General features: G+C 43.1%; 1 protein-coding gene across 1 annotated transcript in view; it reads left to right on the top strand.

Moving 5' to 3' along the window:
- Positions 1–16,726, top strand: part of LOC138604611 (calsyntenin-2-like) — a 298,135-nt gene that overhangs the window by 92,506 nt on the left and 188,903 nt on the right. The window lies entirely within an intron of this gene.

Raw genomic sequence — 16,726 nt, 5'->3', positions numbered from 1 at the left:
TGACAATCAGCACATTGCAGCCCTAAACATTATGCTGGAGTCATCTGAGTCAGAATCAGAGGAGGAAGCAGAAGAAGCCCTGACATCTCAAAGTTAGTCATTATAATTGGTCGCTGAATGGTGAGTTACAAAATGCTTTTGCCTTCCACATCAGCAGTTAGTCAGTCTTCTCTTCAAGCTCTGAACACAATGCTAAATGATGGCTCGGCATCGTTAGCTAGTGCCACGTTCAGTCCCTCCAGGAATGTGTGGCCTTTTCTGAGATTGTTGTTGCCAAAAATACCTGATATTGTGGCAGCTTCTTTTTAAAAAAAGTTGCAATGCACTCTGGGACGTTTTGAAGCTGTAACACATTGCGCATACAGTGTGAACGACTAGGACAAACACTCCAATAAAGCCATTTATTGGCTCAGCAAGCTGTTCGTCTTCTGACTTTGCTTCTGGTCGATTTCCGTGTTGGGACTGAATTGAACTAAACTAATTTTAATTAAAAGTAAATTGCCGTAAAATGCTTGTTTCGCACTGCACATGCGCATGAAATGCTTGAGAATGTACACGTCATTTATGACATTTACACTGTTGTACTCGATATGTTGCGCGCTGCACTGGTATGAATCATCCAATCCATTCAAACTCTGAGATCAGCACTGACACACATCAGTAACAGAGCCTCTGCTTGGTTGAAAGTTAGGGACACTGTTTTATTGGCCAGTGGACTCAACACAAGGCATCACAAAGCTAACAGTTTTAAACAACATGGATAAATTATCACAAGAAGACCAAACATTGGATTAATCATTATGGATTCAACGGATGGGGTCTCCTTAAAGACTCTGTAGGTCGAGAGTCGATCACAACGGAGCCTCGTCTAAACAGCGCACGAACATGCATGGTGACGTACATGGCGACTCAAGAGGAAGATTGGTTACATTTGCAGGAAAGTTGCTGCAATCTGCCAAAATTGCGAGGCCGCAAAATAAGTCACGTAGATTGGTTGTAATTGAGAGAATTTCAACTTCCTGAAGGGACTGCATATTGTTACAGAACTGAACTCCCTCCACAGACACTAAACACCAGAATACGTCCAGAATATAGCGACTACAGTCCTCGATGTGGCAGCCGCGGGTTTAACTCCAACCCTCGGCCCTTTGACGCGTGTCATCCCACTCTCTTCCCCTGTTTCTGACACTATCCTCTGTCCTCTATCTCAATAAAGGCATAAAAAAGGCAAAAAAAAATCACCATATTTTCGCTGGATATAAAAAGCCGAATAGATTATAATATTATTAGATTAGAATATGATTGGTTTGCTGAATTATATCCTTTTGTCCGGACAAAAAAACAACTTTACAGACATAAAATGGCATCTTAATTTGGATAAATCTAATTCCTAATACTTTTAACATGCTTACTATTATGAACACAGGACCCTCATAGTTAGAATATTAAATCAAATAATCAGGTTTCAAGTGGATTTAATTATTTCTGCACAATCTTCCTCAGTAGCCATGACACTAGCAAATGGCTCTTGTCATGTGGTAGCCTCACCAAACCGAAGCCTCATGCTACACATGGATGTGCTCCATTATGCAGACTCTGGCTCTAGATTAAAGCCATTTTTCAAAACCAAACATCATTTGGGCTGATTATAGCACAATAGGTTTCTTCTCCCTCGTGGAATTCAGTTCAATTTATCACACACTTGACAACACAGGCGTTCTACAGTTGATTACTAGACAGATGCTATTGTAAGTAATACATATGTTCTCAGCGGTCTGCCAACCGGGGTCCTGGAGACAGCACGGTGCTATTCCATGCAGATCCAGACTCTGACATTTTCCATTGATTGTGAATGATGAAGAACATGCTGAGCTGTCTTTGCTGTGTCCATGAAAAGATGCATTAGTGTCATCAATCTTCATGTTAAGTTTGAGGGTTTAAATCGCTCTGTTTCTACTCTTTATGTGAGTGTTTGTGAGGAATATTTAGTGCGTGCCCTCTGAGAAGTTCTTACTTAAAGTTATTTGAGTCCTCTTTTCTTCAGCCTTGTTTCCCATGGAGCGCGGCGCTGAATAGTTTCAGGATTTCATCGGCAAATGAATAGCGCTAACATTTAAGCTTTTCAAACTGCCAGTAAAGACAATTTCAATAATCACAGCTATTTAAATTAAATTACTCCGTTCTGCGTCGAAAATGGCTCCCTAAAGCTGCTGGGATGTAATTGCCTTTGTTGACCTGTCATCGGCGCGGCAAAACAATTTGATTCAGGTTGAGATGGGTGTAACCCAAAGCGAAGCCATTCAAATCAACCTCATTTGGACGGGCTGCAGGAGGGCTGTAATGGGATTGCAGAATTCATACTTTATTGCAGGCAATTATTTTTGTATAATGTTGGAGTCGTGTATAGAAAGAGGGAGACAATGGAAAGAAATAAAAGAGGGAGTGGAACAAGAGTGGAAAAACAGCAGTGAGTCAAACAGTGAATGAGGCTATTATTCACAGAATAGAGTTTTTACCCCCTTCAACTTTTTTATTGTTTGTGTTGTACAATGTTCCACAATGTGTCACTCTATTGATTTTTGAACGAGCAATCATAAAATGGCACTTTTCAAAGCCGAGGTGAAAAAAAAAAGTCTTCAATGACGTGCATTAACAAAACACAACAATATGAACGATTAACAGGCAAGTTCACCGATTTTCAACCTATCATGCTGTTATGGAGAGCTAGTGCCATTATGGTAGGAAAAAAATGCAATTTGGCTCTGTGTCTTTGGAGGACGCTATCCGCTTCTCCAACGGGCCCTGGAAAACCTCCGCCAGACTACGTAAAACGCTTCATCTAGCGGAGGCCTGGGAGCTTGCTAAACTACACTTCCTCAATCTAGGACGCCCGCCTCCGATGTCTGCAGTGTTTAGTTGAAAACAACATACCGTAAAATGTTTAATTTTAATGTAAAATTTGTTCTGTGAGGTGCCTTGAAACGCTGCCTGCTCTCCTGTTTTCCCTCCCAGACATTCCACATTGATAACCGAGTCATGTCTCGTTGAAAATCGTTGAAAAGGTTTTTTTAGACGATCCACCGTCTATATTCTCATCGTATGTCAGATTCTGTACCGCTCTGAGCCATTGTCTGCAGCGGAAACAGTACTAATTCACTCCAGCGTCTCTCGCTGGGCCGTTCCTTTCAGAGGGAGGGGCGCAATGCACGCTGGGAAGGCTGGGAATGTAGAGTGGGTGAACCACGAGCTGTTTCCATAACTTTCTCCACAGCTGTGGCGTCCATTTCAAAAAGCATTGCTTCTATCGATTACAGACAGCTTTGACTGACCTGCTCCTTTAACAGGTGTTACCAAGTGATTGTTAGTCCATCCCCCGCTTTCCTATACACTGTTGCTAAGCCCATCAAGCTTATCAATTTGGTGCCTCATATTGCACTTTAGCAGTGATGTTAGTGAAATATTTTCTGTTTGAAATACACTTAACTTTTTAATAACAGTTGTGGATTTTAATTATATGGTTATTAACTAATGGCAAAAGCAGGACTCTCATTTCGGTTGTTAGCAGATATCAGCTGTAGCTAGCTAATAAAGCTAATGTTAGCCTCAGGAGTTTTAAAAACTCTTTCATCAAGCCTACTTTTTGAAGGTTTTCCACCTGACTTATTTTAATTCTTTTAAATGGGTCTTAAATATAAACTTGTTGATGGAAGTTAGCATCCTCAGCACTCAGTAGTATTCAGAAAACTGGAAATACAGACCAAGCATGATTCTGTTATTGCAGTATGGAGCTAGTAAATCCTGATGCTAAGCTAGGACAGGGTAAAATAATCCTTAATTTAACAGCAGGTCAAGGACAAAATACTTTTTTCATATCAGGTGATTGCCCTGAAAAGGCCACCTAGAGGAGACCTGTTGGTAGAAACTTCCTGTCTCCACCGTGTCTGAATTTGTCTGCCTCAGAAAGTATGTTTTTCCTCCATATCAATACTAATGGATTCTGTTCCCCTCTTAAAGGTTGACAGGCCCACTCATTTCTGTGTCTGTCTGGCCCACCCACCCATCCAGCCGTCTGTAGCAGCGGGTCAGGAGTGATTGGCCTCTGAGCCAGCCAACTGGTCATGTGGGATAAAGAGCCACACGCCATATGTGGGACTATTCAGAGAGTGCAATATAAGGAGCATTTAAGCCTCTGTGCTCTCAGTCAGTAAGCCCAACGTATCCGCAGCACAGCTTCTCTCTGAGTGAAAACGGTGAAATCATAATGAGAGCGCAGATTGTCTATGAGCCTCAGAGCCATTCCAGATGTATAAGGATAAGGTCTTCTTAATGTTTAACTTCTTGGGCCTTGAAACATAGCTGCTGCACATTAATGATTTACCTATATGATGGTTTGTTACACGTTGGGGTTATTCTGATAGAGTTAGAGATTTGGAAATGAGGCAGAAAAGTGAGACAGGGCACGAAAACAAGAGCACCATTCATGTTTTTACCCATATTTGTAGGTTAGCCCAACTGTTGGTTATTTATCAGTTCAGAGTGCTCAAAGATTTCCTGTGCAATGTGGATGATAACAGTTGATTTGCTTTCAGTTATACCTCCAAAAACGTGGATCCATGTTTTCCAACATTTTTGGCCTGTGACGCCTGAAAATGTACTTGCAAACCTTCGTCACAGGTTGCCTAACGTCTACTGTTCGTAAAGACGGAAAAGGAAAAGTCTGAAAAAAAAAAAAGGAAAAATGTTTGGGTTTTTTTGTCCTTTTCTGTCCTCTGACCCTCGGGGATCTCTTGCGACCTCTTGTGGGTTTTCTGCCCCCCAGTTTGGGAGCCACTGGTTGTAATTGTAATTTGCAAAACTATTTGCTAATTATTTCTTGCCTTGTTGCTGCCATGTTCCCAGATGCCAGTAATTAATTTGAGTTCAATGTTACCCTAACTAATGGAAAACTACAGTTAAATCAAGCTTTCAGAAAATAGAAAAGCTTCATTAAAATTATTTTTTTTATTCGGATAAAATAACCTCAACTTTTATTTTGACAGTCAGGTATGATTTTGAACAGCCTGCCCAAGGACGAGTGCAGCTGATTGTTCCTTAAATGTCACATTTGATTAAAAGGTTTCATGGCTGATGGTGTGATGTTCTTTGTTTCATTTATTGTTCACTTTTTATGTATTTTGTGGTTTTAAGTATTTTTTTATTCATAATAAAATTTGATCTCTGAGCCTTTTAAAGTTGTAATCTCGAATATCACTTTTGTTCTCTTTGGAGGCACCTGTGGCGCTAACCGGTAATTGCCGTAGCACACCTCCCAGATATCTAGACAGTGTTGCATGCATGACGTCCACGGTTGGCTCCGGTTGTAACTCTTGATTTTCCTGGCTGACGGTCGCTTTCCTTTTGAGACTGCTTGCCTTCATCTGAGCGTCGAGTTTGTTTCTTTTTCTTTTGATTTTCACTTATTGTTGAAGTTGTATCTGTAGTCATCCATCTGTTCTTTGTTTGTTCAGCCATAGTAGATTACTGTTTACTCGCGACACTTGCAGAGACCGGAAAAGCAGCCGCTTAGCTCCGCCTACCCTCTCTGACAGACCAACCACTGCTGGGTGATGGAAAATGCGTCACTAACTGGGCACCGCTCAGGATTTTTTCCCCTCAAAACTCACTACCGACACCCACTCTGTAATACTGCAAATGCAAAGGCTTTCATCAGTGGGCCATAGGCTCAATCACCATTGTGTTACCTCATTCGGCTAATAGATCGAGACTTAACAGACATTTATTTAAATGAATATCTTAGAGATTATCACTTTAAAGTGAGCAAACCTGTGGTTGAATAGTCCTACTGATAAATCTCTAATACTGCAGTCATTAGTATTTGCATGTTTGCGGCAGACATTGTGGATGTATGTAAGTTGCTTTTGCATGATCTGAATGAGCTTCTCTGTATGTGTGTATTTACAATTATTCTGTGTGGGCGTGTGTGAAAGTCCGGCCTCCAGGAGAAGCACTATTCCCCAGAGAAATGGCATCAGACAGCAAATGAATGAACCCACCAAGGTTGTCTCTAGTTCACTGCTGTTTCCTCCTTTTGAAACCATCACCTCTTTCATCTTAATGGCTGAAGATGACGCAATCGGTAGCAGTTTGAAACAGTGTTTATACATATCCTCATACTCACATCCTGTGTGCTTGAATGGGGGTCTTTCTCTGTGTGGTGTTAAAAGGATTGTTGCTCCGCTAGCTGCTGATGAGGCTTTTTGTTTCAAGTCAAGGTTGCTAGCTCGGTGCAGGGCGACAATAACAGCCTCAAATGCATCCTCGTAGACTGCAGACTCTCCCATTACTCAGCAACAACGGCGGTTCCATTTCTGGCTTTATCGTCGATTTGGCTTTTTATTTACCAGATCCACCAGCACAAAAACATTTTCTTAAGGCTAAGAAATCCAGCAGGGGAGGGGGTGATAATGTGGCTGAAGGCTAATGCTGTTTTGCGTCAGTGCTTGGGAACGTTTGTTTTACATTGCTTCACAAGGTAGGTGCATTTTCAGAGCACTTACAGTACAACACACAAACAGGTGGCCAGTTTTATCCACTGAACTCCCATGTGTGTTTTCCACCTGAATCAATTTCCCGCACAAAACAACAAGTGCAACTTTTAAGCCAATTACCTGCAATAAACAGCAGTGCTTGTCCTCCCTCCCGCTCATTCTCTTCAGTATAATGGAAATAAAAAATGGCCACTTGAACTCTGCTGTTAAAAAATAAGGTGAAGAGGATATTGTGATCCACAAATAAACCTTTTTTTTCTCCTGAACAACTGATTGCTTTAGCTCTTGTGCGAGTGCCACAAACAGTTGGGATGACTCCGAGTGCAGACGTCAACTGTAAAATGAAGAGCGCTGGTCAGTGGGAGGAACGGGGCGCTTATTGTTTGCCACGGTTTCCTGTGGACACAAGAGTGCTCCGCGATGTGTAAGTGGGGACTGTGGGTGTGTGTGCTCAGTGTCTGCTTTTGTATTTATTGTTGTGTTGTTGTTTTTTGTTTACCAGAAGCGACATCGACTCGGTGAAATGCTGCTGTGCCTTTCCAACACGTTCTCACTCCAAACTTATCAAATGCAGCAGCTTGGTCTGTCGCCCCGAGCAACCAAATATGACATGCATAGACGGTACCACCGCATGAGTATGGCTGTGCAGGGCTCTGGTGTCAAGTTTGCAATAATAATTATGCAACATACATTTTAACACAAGAACCGCCAGGCCTCACAGTATACCTAAAACCACCAAGGGGTAAAATTGACCCGCTATTAGAATATATTGATTATCAAGGTACAAGGTTCATTTATTTATCATTTTGCAACACAAAGTTGTATCATGAAATGCTAGACGTGGTGTCTTGACAACATGACTATGAAATATATATATAACAATAAACTTTATTTACAAAGCACTTTCTGAACAAGGTGTCCAGCGACGTCCCCACCATCAGACTCACCTTCACTCAAGGCACTGAGTCGATCTAATGCCTGATTTACATTCATGCATCTCTTTCTCTAATCCGTGTTGAATTGGAGTTTATGACTTGATGAGCATCTTGATGACACACAGTAGTAGAAAAAAAGGCGTTGCCATAGCAACACACAATGTCTCAATCTAGACGCGCGAATAGAACAGCGCCAAAATGACGTTTGACGTTGTTTCTCAAAGGAATAGAACCCTTCCCTCCTGAATCAAAGTCCTGTGTTTTTCACCTACCTCTCCACCATAACCTGGACTTTTGTGGCCTTTAGACTTCAACACCACATAAATACAGTAAGTGCGAGGACATCCAGAAATGACGACAGAAGGGTACTTACACTTGGATGCACTGGGCCCTTGATCAAGCTGCTGTCTGAAATTGGGAGCGAGAACGGGCTGGCTTTCCATGAGGCAAAATATATCAGTCATTTTGTTGCCCAAAACATTGACACAAGCAGCTTGAAGAGATCCACTCTGCCTTGATGTGTATCTCCTTGATCTGTCTTCTGGGAGGTGATAGCTCTCCTCCTGCCTTCATCTCCCTCAGAAAGGAAAGAAGCCGTCAGAAAGGCAGACATGTCCGAAGCACACAGCTGCCTGATTGGCTGCTTTCTGAGTGCTCAGAGACGGTGTGCATTTATGTGTATAACTCTACACGTGTCTGTAGATATTGTGGAGATTAAAGCGTCTTGGAAAGCACCTTTCTCTTTCATGTACACAGCTGCCCTCCAGGCGGCTGTGTCCATGGGTTCACAGTCGGGGCTTTATGGTCATGCATGGCAGCTGCTCAGACTCGACCATGGGAAAAAAACATCAACACTGCTGGACAGGTGAAACACAAGGTTTGGCTTTAAAGATTCAGAGCAGCGTGATGTATGAAAAAGGTAAACCTGCACGGCACGGTGCAGTCTGAGCTGGAGAAAACACGGCGATGTTTTCATTCATATTTCACATACAATCCACAGATAATAAGGGATTGCACCGTTTTCTATGTGAGCTGAGGCCAGATCAATCGCTCTGCGTATGAACTGGTTTCACTGCAGTTACAAGGAAGAGTTAAAGAGGAATACATTACGGTACTTACTGGACTCCGAGGGCCTATTCCACTAAAGGATAGCACGGCTTTCGTGGCGCTGAATCCGTGCAAGTGAGATGAAAAGACTCTGCCTCATTCTTGAAGCACAACAAGAGGTTTAATGCACCCAAAACAGCGCTGCAGAGCAAACAGCGTCTCTGTGCTCCGGTGCTGTTTGCATTGTATTTCAATATAGGTGTACAGCTAGAAGGTTCTTAGTTCGAACCCCGGCCCGAACCTGTGTGGAGTTTGCATGTCCCTCCAGGTACTCCTGCTTCCTCCCACAGTCCACAGACATGCTCGTCTCTAAGCATGTGACTCTAAATTGACTGCTAGTGAATGTGAGCGTGAAAGGTTGTCTGTCTCTGTGTGTCAGCCCTGTGATTGACAGGCAATCAGTCCTGCCTCTCGCCCAATGACAGCTGGGATAGGCTCCAGCTCCCCCGCGACCTTGAACAGGGTAAGTGGTGTAGAATATGGACAGATGGGTGGATGGATTATGCAAACATTCGGGGCAAATTTGGCCTCTTTTACTGCATGTGAACCTTGTGGCATCTAATCCACAGCACCGCGCAGTTAGAGGGAAATTATTCTATCGTCTGCAGAGAGCTGTCGTAACTGCAGCGCAGTATTATAACGGCTGTCACGCTCAGAGTTTGTACGTCTGTAAATACAATCCGTAAATAATATATTGTCATTATTATTATAAACGGGAGATCAATCAGTCCGGGGGGCTCTTCCACATGTGTGGAGACGGTCTGGAGCTGTTACACATGACAGGGATTATCATATCTGGACAAGCTGCTGTTGTGGGCCTTGAATTACAATTACATAAGACAAGATGACAATTTAGTGCCAGATTCACTGCCGCTAGTGTCTTAGTTAATTAATGCTGGCAATATTAATGTGATACAGCTGTTGTCAAGTACAAGAGAAACGATGGATATTGATCTTGATTTGTCGATGACATGGTGGCATGTGTTTCTTCCATATTTTAATTAAACAGCTTTACAAGTTAGTACTGTCGTCACCTCCCATAACTATAGGTAGGTAAGCAGAATCTAAGCTAGTTTAGTTTAATGCTAGCTCGTAAGAACAAGTCACGCCTGGATCCCACAGGATCCGTGTCCGGCGCGTTCCGTCTGTGCCGCGGTTCTGGTCCGTCAGACGCAGCGGAGCGCTGGCCCAAGCAGCTGGATTCGTGAGATCACAAGATTGCGGGAGATTTATCCCGCAAGATTGCTAAATCACGTTATAACATCAAAGTTAAAACAGACAAACTACAGTTCAGTTTGCTCCTCCGAGGTTGATTATCTGCTCATTTACTGATCATTCTGTGATTTTTGTGCTTCTACCATGGCTGAGTACACTACTTAATTAAAAGTGTTCTTTATTTCAAGATTTCAGTGTGTTGTTGTTATGAAAACGGAAAAAACGGGAGTCTGTACCGGTCTGTACATGGTGTTTTATTTTGAAATGACTGTATGCTGTTTCGCGTGTGACTGTTTGGAACGATCTGCTCTGTTCAGCTTGGTGCGTGCTTGAAGCGGCCTCCGTCCGTTGAATTTACACTCAAACTAACAACTTTCAGTTTGATTATAACAGAAAAAACTGTCTCCCTTCTCAGGAGTATATACTCATCTTAATAAATTCAGCTCATTCTACTTCAATGGACAATGGATGGAACAGAACCATCTCAACGTGATTGCTTTCTTTCATATATTCCACCTTTACCAGATTGATAACAAGAACAGATCGATTCCTCTCTGTGTGCTTCAATGTTCCCACCATCACTAGAGTTTACATCCTCCCGTAACCTCGTGATCCGTCCAATTCCTTTGTTTCTCTGCTCACCTCTGAATTCTCTATTTTGGGATATACGTGGCATTTATAGAGGAGGAGAAATTACAACTTTAAGATTTCAGGCTCTCTCTTCCCTTACCTGGAGGAGGAGATTGTGTGTCTTCTGTGTGTGCCTGTGTGTGTGTGTGTGTGTGTGTTAAGCAGAGGTCCAAAGAGAGTCCCAGTAGGGATACTTTCTTCCTCTCATCACACCTCCTTGCCCACTTGCTTTCGATTTTTCAGAGTGATATGAGAAAGATAGAGCGAGGCAAAATGGAATAGACTGCCAGGAGGAATCACGAACACACTCTCAGGAGCACCAGGGACTAAGTGCTGTGGGGAACTAAGTGTCTGTTAGGGGAGAAAAAAGAGCCTGTGTCCATGCTATAGAGGCGTTTAAGATGAAAGAGCGACTGACCAGACAAAAGTGGTGTTTTTGATTGGATGTATTTGAGTGATGAAAGGATATGGAGGAGAGATTGAAGGTAAAAAAATAAAGATCAATAGAAGAAAAAGGTATAAAAGACGGATAAAGTCGACTAAATCTATATAAGAAGAGACAAGAGGACAAATTGTTCCCAAGGTCAGGCTGCTATAGGTGTGAAGTGTTGCCTCTGCTTACTGACAGCAGCCACGTACACACACTCACACACAGACACACATTTCTTTAACCAGATTACCGTGCATAGTGCACGTCATGTTCCATGAAACGGTGGCCTTCACTTCAAAAGCCCAGCCAGTCTAAAAGGATTACACCACAGATACTTTTATTTGCTCAATGTGTTTGCAACCTCCTGTTTCACAGCTGGCCTGAGGCGCCGCATAGAGTGGCCACGACACAATTCTGCTGGGATCAAAAAAAAGATCTGAGAACATGTCACTTAGGCTGCCTCCTCGACCACACACACACACGCACACACACACAGAGAGAGACAGAGAGAGAGAGAGGGCTCACACCTTAGGCCATCTGAGATGCTGAGTTTCATGGTGGCAGTTTCCACATCTTTAGCTCTCTGTCTATATCAACCTTTTCATCCATTTGATTTCAAAGCACAATTTGTGCATAAAAAGACCAGAAACTGAAATATTGCAATCACTTGACTGAGGTGTAAAAGTTCAAAACACAAACATCCTGCTACACGATGTTTAATAACTCCAATCCACTAGAAATCCTGAACGAAGCAATAAAAAGAGCGAAGGCGTTAAATGAAACTGCATCATTTCTGAATGCCCCTCACTGACATGGAGGGGATGCATAAAAACACAGAGAGCGTGGCTCAAAAGAACACTGAAATATAATATTTGCAGATGAGTTTAGTTTCCATACCTCGGTATGTCATTTCACAAAGTGCTGGACTGTTCATCAAACAGCATTTGCTCTAACCGTGCTGCTTTCCCTGTTAGAACAGCTCAAATCTTGCCCACAAAACTGAGGTCTGCAGCACTAAGAGGGGGAATGTCATGTCTCCGGCTGGGAGCCGTGGCAAGAATACATTTAGAGTCAAAATGTCAAGATGTGTGGAAGAGATTGGCATAGCGAAAAAGGCTGTTTTAAGTTGTCAGACAGATTTTTTTTTACATTTTTGTACAGCTGACTGGCAGACTGAGAGTTCCCTGAACAGCTGTGTTAACTGTAAATGATATCAGATGCACAGGGCAAAGTAACTCAGTCCACGTTTGGCCGCTGTTTCGGTCCTGAAGTGAGGAAACATGTTGCATATTTGCAGCTTGCTTATATGTTTTTTTAAGTGCTTTAAGATCCAATTATTACCAGTTACCTCTTGGAAGTTATGCATCATTAGGGTCATGGTCACATGACATTTAATATGTGTTGAGTGATTTATGACATTGACTCAAGCATTAAGTAACATGCAAGACAAAACCCACCCTGAAAGTGCAGCAGCAGTTTCCTTTGTTAGTAGTGTTTGTGACTGTAGCTAGAGAACATTAATCAGTGTTGTGACCAAGTCATCTCTATTTTTACACCCAAGATCCAGCACTCTTACCTGTAGTATCCGGTCTTATAAAGAGAAAAGACAAGGTGTTAGCAGCTCGTCTAATAATGATATTATTGGCCAATTTATAAAACCTGTTCAAAAAGTATGACAATGAATTGTATCTGTATTATTGGCGCAGACGCAGCCATGATGATGGTCTGCTCTGAGACCGTGTTGAGTAGTAACGAGAACGACTAATGAGGCTTCTCTTTGGGGGCTTTGATGTTGCGTGTTGCCATAGCGAGGAGTTTGACTGACAGCCAGTCATCCAATCACGACAATCACATACCGGGGAGCTTTTTGAGTCGTCCAATCATGATTTCCATTTCGCGCTGCGTACATACTTGATAGTTAGACAGAAACTTGACAACATTGAATTTTATCGTTTTATATTTAACAGCGAACATTCAAACTTATGAACACACTCAAGTCATCCGAGTCATCGTGCCTCAAGTCAAGTCTCAAGTCATCAAAACAGTGACTCGAGTCGACTCAAGTCCAAGTCACCAAGTCTCAAGTCCACATCTCTGAATGTAACTATTTGTAAAGTCTAACAGTTGATGGTTTTGTCAGTTAGTTGACTAATGTATGCCATCCTTGGAAATACAGTTAAATAACTTCTGAAACTATCCTCAAACAGGCGTTAGAGGTATGTTGCCTGATGCATGTATATGTGTGATAATATCAGTTTGAACATTTTCCAAGGTCATCATATATTGCAGTTTTGAGGTAAATATAACTGCATACTCTGCGCTTTGTGATGCTCCCTCAATAGCTTTCTACCATTATGCTCGAGGCGTTTGATGTTCGCTACATTTTCGCACATTTAGGATCCACGTGTCAATGCTTTGCTGTGTAGGTGTACCTCTTGACATGCTCTCGGCGCAAGCGTGTGTGCGTGGAAAAAGCAGGAGGCTGTAAATGCCATGTCTGAAATTGCACATACAATAATGGAACATGATAATGGCTCTCAAATGACGCACAGAGGGAACATTTGTGACTGTGAAGCCATTTGATAAAGAGGGGTCATGATAGCTGGGGGTAATGGCACCAAAAGTGCATTTTCAGCTGCTATACATCCACTCTTGGTCATTTGGATGGATGCTTTTAGTTTGTTTGCGGTGTACCTTCATGCATAACACTCCTACAGCTCTCTCTCTCTTTGTTTTTCTCGCTCTTCCCCAGGGGCAGTGGCGGTATGGGGGGGTATAGCGGAGCAGCAGAGTGACTATGCGGACAGCCTTTTCCTTATCTCGGCAGGTTAAGTCCCCATCTGAAAGGAGAGCAATGCATACTGGACAGTACCGTCGCTGCACACTTAGAACACAGAGGATGATTTGTACACAGATTTTTACAGTATCCTCCTTTTCTTTTCCCTCTCTTCCTCTGGGCCAAGGTGGCTGGAAAACAAGCTCATGATAAAAGCCTGACCTTTGTCTGGGCTCTATCATTTTGCTGCAGGGATAATGTGGAGGGGTAGAAAGGAGAGAAATGTCAAAACAAAAATGCCATTGTTCACTGAGGTGCAAATAAAACACGACTTTGATATGTGTGGCAGGACTTTCATCCTCTTTGTGTTTTCTTTTTTTTCAATCGGTGTAGTGCAGAACTATAAATACACCTTCATGATTTCTGTTTGTCTACAAACCTTTGAGCCGGACTGTTTGTGTGTTGTGTTTACCGTGGTCACAGAGCTCGCTGGGTGGTTTTTTCGAAGGGCAGCTGCTATCGCTGCTTTGGATTTGTTAGGCTCACAGGCTGTGGGGTCCTGCTGCAACACTGCTCGTCTCTCCAGCCGGCCACTGAACCTCCCCCACCCCCCTCTGAGTGCTACCGAACACCCACACAATCACACACACACACAGACCAGGCGCTGGGATCATGGCCAGAATGCACAACCTGCCATGGGCCACAAAAGCAGCACGGCACATAAACAGACATGCACAGGCATCCTCTGGATTGTGAAGTTATTTCACTCTCAACAAACCTCCAAAAAGCGCTGTGTGATCCGGCTTTATCTCACCCCGCCCAGGGCTATACGAACAGCTCATAATCTCAAGAAACTAAATCCATAACATACCAGCCACAAAAGGCCAAACAGGGAGCAACAGGTGAATTATTTTCAGGCCAAAGTCATGATTTTCAATTACATCCCAGAGGACATGAGGTGGTTGAGAGATGGAAGACAGAAGTGTGGGGTTTAGTTTTCACTGCATGTCCTTCAGACATCGCTCAGAGATGAGAGAACAGTAGAAAGAGCTCTGTATGGAGCACAGCAGAGGTCAGGGGGTCACTGTCTGAGAGTGACCGTGAAGGGGGGCCTGAGTGTGACCCAGGTGGTCTGGCAAGAGAACAGTTTCCTTTGCTGTACGCTCTGACTGAGTAATGAAATCGCATGTTTTCTACCCGAGCACAAAAAGCCTGTCTCTTATTTATTTGTTGAGCTTAGCAGCTGTTGTAGTTTGATCTCTGTTCAAGTTCCATTATGTCTCTTATTCAATACTTTGTCATACACAAATTGGTATCTGTTCCTTTCAGGTTCTGTAAGTGTCATTTTCTTTGATACATTACACTCCTGACTTTTTTGTAATTCAAAGTGTGATAATAAATTTGAAGGCCGAGCAAAAAAAGAAAGAATCTACAAATCAGTGTTCAGCAGGCAGGGAGGGTCTGATGAAAGACTATTAAAGATATAATCTCGAAGTTCTCAGTTTCATTCTCGGCACCTTATGGTGATGTGGTTGCTGACCAGGTGTGTGAAGCTAGTGGGCATGCATGTCAATAAGCACGGCCTGGCACGTCAAATTCACACAGGGCCTCACACCCCCCTGCGGTGGCTCTGAGTCTATGGTTGAAACGTACAGTATTACATGCTTAACGTCAGCGGATCTCGGCCTCTGCTGCTGTGTCTCCCTTTATTATCCATGTAGCTGTATTGATAAAAATAATCTTCATATCAGCTGACATACTTTTTAAAATTAAAAGTCAACATTAATGTTTAATGCGCTGTTAAATGTAAGTTTTATTAGCTTGCAGACTACATGTGTTACCCTTTAGTCTGGCTGATCACTGAAGTCAGAACCAATGTTAGGAACTTGAGGACTCAATGTATCAGGACGAGAAATCTACTTAGAAGCTTTTATATTTAATAAAGTCCTCTCCCGGCAGATGATTCCTGTCAGCCTGCGCTGTGAAGCACGAAGCCCGAGCACTCAGTGCAAAGAAGATTAGAGCTTGCAAAGATCTCCAAGGTTCAAAGAAGGCACGGATCACTGCAACGATGGAGTGGTTTCAGGGAAGGAAAGATGAGAGCTGAGAGGCGTCCCTTGACGTTGGCAGAGTGGGGATGTTTCCAGATAATTCACAGTCACCCGCTGATGGACATCTCTGGGCCTCTCCGAGCTGGCACGAGCTCCTGGTTTACTGTGTAGCTGTAATTGCCTGTTGGTCGCAGTAATGGCTAACTGTCTCTGCTACGTTTACTTTTCATTATGCTGATGTATTCATCACGGCCCCTTTTGTTGACCTTATCAATCAGGGTTTAATTTCCTACAGAGATCTTTTTAATTACAACTGTTTCTCTTCCCCCCACTGTTCCCCCAGGGGCCTGTTCAGACTGCAGCACCCGCACATTAAGAGGGGGCACCCGCCAGCGCGGTTACTGTGGCACACCACTGCCTGGTCAGAGATTAATCAGCCGTTATAGCGCCTCTGCCGTCCTCAGAGCCTCAAGTCAAACCCACGACTCTCTCGGCTTAATTGGCAGTGAAATGGCAGAGGGAGATAGTCCTGCTGACCGGCGGCCAGCAGTAAAGGGCAGCCGGGCTCCTGCGTTCACCTTTCAGCCGTCACACAACGTGATTATATTAGCCTGCACAGGTCTGATAACTGCATCCCTCCACCCCTGTAATTAAATTGATTTGAGGAACAAAAATGATTCAGTGGCCTTTAACTCCTCTCATTTGTGAAATTACAAAATTACAACAAGGTGGTTATTATTGAAACATATGTGTTATATATTTTATTAAATAAGTTGCAACATATCTCATAGGCCCAGGGCAGAGTTTATAAGTTGCATATTTTCTTACAGCTATTATATCGAATAAAAGAATTGTGCTTGGTCTGCCTGGAAGCCGGTTAACAAACTCACCCCGCTGCTTTCCCCCCGTGTGACACGGCAGCGAAAGGTCATGGTATTTGAATTCCAGCTCAGGTCTTAAATAGGCAAACACAACAATCTTGTATGAGCAGCTTCTCTGCTTGTTAACACATGAGACTGAAAATGGTGTGTTTG

This window comes from Semicossyphus pulcher, unplaced genomic scaffold, assembly GCF_022749685.1.
Source record: "Semicossyphus pulcher isolate SPU_LCO1_2020_fin unplaced genomic scaffold, fSemPul1.0.p SCAF_26, whole genome shotgun sequence".
Classification (NCBI taxonomy): domain Eukaryota; kingdom Metazoa; phylum Chordata; class Actinopteri; order Labriformes; family Labridae; genus Semicossyphus; species Semicossyphus pulcher.
This window is presented reverse-complemented; position numbering and strand designations above follow the sequence as displayed.